Genomic DNA, 5117 nt, shown 5'->3' with positions numbered 1-5117 from the left:
TACCTTCCTCTATAAAGGAGCATTGTCCCTTATCTATCTTTTGCAAATTTATTCACTTATTCCTTATTTGAATACGGACACATAGATATGTATTTTATTTGGAGGGTTAATCTCAATTATGTTTAACTGATTTTTTTTATTAGTTTTATAAAACCCTGAGTTAAAGATACCTGGACTAGGAAGACCCATTGTGAATACTTAAATCAAAATTCTGGAACCTACTCTAGGCCCAATTATGTAACAGAACATGCTATAGAATTCTGTCTTAACCTGTTGGTCTCTGTGTTGTTTTATACTAGACTTGCATGTAGATGCTCACTAAATGTCAAATAAATTAGTAATTGCTTAGAATCAAACACTTATTAAGCCCTCAAAGTATAATAGATAAGTGTGTTCAATAACGATCATAGTCCTGACTTTTAAACATTATGGGGCTTTCATTTTAGCAGGCTTTTTATTCTACCGTAGTGCACATGATCAGAAAGCAAGAAGCTTCTCTCCAGCGCACAGTTTTAGGGCCATCATTGTATCATACATCAAGATATTTATCTTGAGGCCTAGGTTAAGGTGGAGTCTGATAAGTATTTTGGGAGAGGTACTTTGAGACTATGTTATTATCTTGCAGCTCCTTAAACTTTTACCTACCAATTTTACCCACAAAGTTCACTGTACCATTCTCCTACTTAGTCAGTTACAGAATCCAATAAGTTCAAAATACTTTAACTAAATAATTAGAAATCTCTTCAGGAAAATGTATTAGCCTGACATGCTACAAAAGTTCAGGTAAAAAATATACACAATTTCGATAAAGCCCAAGCTTTTTTCTGTTACTCAGGTGTTTTAGTTAAAAACAAGTAAATGGCTTTTGCCTAAATTATTCAGGTAATTACAGTTGAATGACCCAGATGTAGCATTACATGCGGCCAGCATTTCAAAGATAAATTTTAGTATCTATTATAATATCATTTTATGATACAAAAATATTTTCTTCTGTGATAATGCCCTACTGTGGCAAATAATCAAAATTTTAAACTACTTTCTCTGGTGCAATTTAAAAAGAGCTAATGAAAAATCCTGAGTTCAGATTCTGGGCCAGAAGTATGCCTGTTTTGGGAGAAAAGAGATAATGAAAACTTGCTCCCTCTGATGCTCTCCAGGAATTATTTTCGAATATCATATACTTTTAAAACTTCTGTGGAGCTCTAGAAAATGAGGAGTCAATATTACAAATTAGATCAAAAAAGAAATGTTAATTAAAATGAACCTTTACTGTTATGATTTGATTTAATTTTTTAAAGATTTCATTTATTTAATTTTTAGAGGGAGGAGAAGAGAGAGAGAAAGAGAGGGAGAGAAACATCAATGTGTGGTTGCCTCCCATGCATCCCTTACTGGGGACCGGGCCCAAAACCCCAGCATGTGCCCTGACTGGGAATTGAACAAATGATCCTTTGGTTCACAGGCTGGCACTCAATTCACTGAGCCACACCAGTGGCTTGATTTAATTTTTTAAACAATTTGTAGACTTTATGTTTCATCACCTAAGGAAAAAATAGAGAAAGTTTATATACATTCTTTTCTGTGAGATTAAAATGAATCGACCCTTTGAAACCTTCACCATGCGCACTCTATTGGACACAGAGCTTTGGTTCAATCCATATACAGTAAGGTTGAGAACTTAGCAAAATCCTTACAAGTTCATAAAATGATTGTGTATAAACCTGCCTTTAAAGGTCAATAAGTAACAGAGGGATTGGTGAAATTAACTGTAAAATGCATATATTGTGTACATAAAAAGTAAAAACATAGTCAAAGGGTGTAGCCTCATGCTTGAAATAGCTTCAAGGAGACGCCCAATAAGTCTAAATAATATTGCAGTTGACATCCATCCAACTTGCTCCAGGACATTTCTGTTGAATGCAAGGTCATCTGGACAACTCAGGGAACCGGAAGGTTGGAAAGAAAGTCACTGCTACTAAATCTAATTTCTTAAACTCCACGTCTGTAAAATCAAAACTATGACGCCAACTTGTTTCTCAATGTTGTTGTGAAGGTTATTCAATAAGAGCTGTAGCATTTTAAAACACTGAAATGGGATCCTCTGTAATAAAGTCAAATGTCAGTATCTGTTCCCAAGAGATATAGCAGATCTTTGTCTTCTTGGAGACTTTATGAAGTCATTTGTCCTAAAAGTGTGCAACATCCACAGGTCTGAAAGGAGAGTGTCAGATTAAATTTCTTGATATCCTTTACAGCTTTATTCTCTTATAAATTAAATGTTGCTTTCATGCAACAATTCTCAGTAAGTTTTGATCAGTGTTTTGTGTTCTACCATCCACCCTTGCCTTTCCAAATTGCTTTGCTGATTGCAGCCACAATGACCTTTCCGAAGCACAAGTGTAAAGACGTCAGAAACATACCACCTTTAAAGCCCTTGAATGCCTTTCCTTTGTGTTTAGGAAAACGACAGAACTCCTTCATGGGCCACAAAGAGTACTATGGCCCAACCCTACTATGGTCTGACACTTCTTCTTATACCCTCCTCCTCCCAAATTCTCTCCACTGGTCTTCTCTCAGTGCCTCCTTGCCATGGTTCCCTGACCCTAGCCCCAGGGCTTTGCACATACTTTCTATCATCTCCAAGATTGTAGCTACTCACCTTTGTCTGGGGGGAAGGGGATTCACTCCTTTAAAAATGCCTAATCTAATATCCATAGCACTGTGTTTATCACCCTGATAGCATTTATTATTGTTGCAATTTACATTTTTGTGTGTAGCTACTTTACTGTTGTCTATTTCTCTCACTGGATTGTACACATGTCAGGATCTTTGACATATCAGAGTCATGCTGTGTCTCAGGGCCTGATTCAAAGGAGGCTCTCAGTATATTTTTGTTGAATGAATAACATTTAACTGAAATTCCTGTTTTCCATCTATCTGAAGGCAGTCATGGGAAGGAGCTTCCTTTGGCATCACATATGTACACGTCACAGGGAAGCAAAGCAATGTGCTCGCTTCGGCAGCACATATACTAAAATGGGAATGATACAGAGGAGGTTAGCAGGGCTCCTTGCTCAAAAATGCAAAGCAAATAAGCAAAGCAAAATATTGGTAATGAGGCCAATAGTTCTGCAAGATCTTCCTTTCAATAAGATATCTTTTTAAAAAACCAACTTCTTTTTGAGCCTGGCCTCTTTATTGAGAACACACGCTGCCCTTGACCTTAGTAAGGAATGGAAATGCAGTGATGATTGGCAGCCATTGCAGAAAAGCATTAGTAGGCCTCAGAGTTGCCCTCAAAGGACAATAGGCCAGCACCGCTGAAAGGTCTAACTGTTTCCCATCATTTTATGTTATGTGCTAGTGCTTTCCCCCACCCTCTTTAATCCTCTTGTGCGGTAATGCTAATCTTTTTAGCTTTCTGTTTGCTAAAGTCCTCTGATTACCATGTTTATTTAAGGACACTTACATCCATTCCCCTCTCATGCCTATTGTGAACAATGCTACAATGAACTGGGAATGCATGTCTCTCTGAAATAGTGATTAAATTCCCTTTTAGATATATATCCAGAAATGGGATAGCTGAATCCTACAGCAGTTCTATTTTTAATTTTTTGAGGAAACTCCATACTGTTTTTGAAGGTGGCTGTAGCGCCAGCCTTGTACAAGTTCCCTTTTCTCCACGTCCTCACCAACTCAAGTTATCCTTTATCTTTTTGATAATAACCATTCTAAATTGTGTAAGGTGATATCTAACTGTGGGTTTCATTTGTATTTTCCTAATGATTAGGGACGCTGATCACCTTCTCTTTTGGAAAACTGTCTATTCAGTTCTTCTGCCCATTTTTTTAATTGGATCACTTTGTTGTTGTTGTTTTGTTTTTTGTTTTTGCTATTGAGTTGTACGAACTCCTTACATGTTTTGGACATTAACCCCTTACCAGGTAAATGGTTGCAAATATTTTCTCTCATTCCTTAAGTTGCCTTTTATTTTGCTGATTGCTGCTTTTTCTGTGCTAAAGCTTTTTAAGTTTGATATAGTCCTGTTTGTTTATTTTTTGTTTTGTTGCTTACACTTCCCGTATCATGGCCTTCTTGTTAAGGCCAATGTCAAAGGGCTTCTGCCCTGTTATTTTCTTCTAGTAATTTTAGAGTTTTGGGTTTTACATTTTAGTCTTTAATCCATTTTGAGTTAATTTTGTAAATGGGATAAAATGTGATCTAATTTTATTTTTCTGCATGCAGGTATCCAGTTTTCCCCACACCATTTATTGAAAAAACTGCCCTTTCCCCACTGAGTTTTCTTGGCTTCTTTGTCAAATATTAGTTACCTGTATGTTCCATTGGTCTACGTGTCGATTTTTATGCCAGTACCATATAGTTTCAATTACTACAAAGTTTGAAATCAGGAAGTGTGATATGGCCACCTTTGTTTTTCTTTCTCAAGATTGCTTTGGTTATTCTTTTGTGGTTTTATACAAATTTTAGGGGTTTTTTCCCTATTTCTCTTAAAAATGTCATTGGATTTTTGATAGGAATTGCATTGAATACAGAGATGGCTTAGGGTAATATGGTCGTTTTAAGAATATTAATTTTTATGATCCACGAATGTAAGATATCTTTTAATTTATTTCATCAATGTCTTGTAAATATTCACCTCCTTGGTTAAATTTATTCCTAAGTATTTTCTTATTTTTGATGTGATTGTAAGTCTTATTATTTAATTTATCAATTTTTCATGTATCTCTTCTAGAATATAAGGTGCTTGAGGATAAGCATTATTAAAAGTAAAGATCGCCTTAGCAAAACTGCATGCTTCAAAGACACATTTGTTTAATTAATAAATTAATTTTAGGTCATTCACAAATATGAATCTAATAACAGTTTCTATACCAGGAACTAATTAAGCACTTTATACGTAGGTTGACTGCTTTATCCTGTACAATCAGAAGCTCAGCAATGAATGCATTCTGATCAAAGAAGAGGCTTTGGTAAAGGCCTCTCATCCTCTTTCAGTTTTTAAAGGGATACACGTGGAACATCAAGAGAACACTAAATCAATCCTGACAAATAATAGCATGACAAAAGTGCTCATACCTCCCCATGCCACAATATGT

General features: G+C 35.8%; 1 non-coding gene across 1 annotated transcript; it reads left to right on the top strand.

Annotated features, from left to right (window-relative positions):
* Positions 1-3007: 3007 nt before the first annotated feature.
* LOC129080825 (U6 spliceosomal RNA) lies at positions 3008-3113 on the top strand. Its single transcript, XR_008530223.1, has one exon. It is a non-coding gene; the product is annotated as a U6 spliceosomal RNA (small nuclear RNA).
* Positions 3114-5117: the final 2004 nt, after the last annotated feature.

This window comes from Pteronotus mesoamericanus, unplaced genomic scaffold (genome assembly GCF_021234165.1).
Source record: "Pteronotus mesoamericanus isolate MK-2021 breed Mesoamerican mustached bat unplaced genomic scaffold, CSHL_Meso_final contig_90, whole genome shotgun sequence".
Lineage (NCBI taxonomy): Eukaryota > Metazoa > Chordata > Mammalia > Chiroptera > Mormoopidae > Pteronotus > Pteronotus mesoamericanus.
This window is presented reverse-complemented; position numbering and strand designations above follow the sequence as displayed.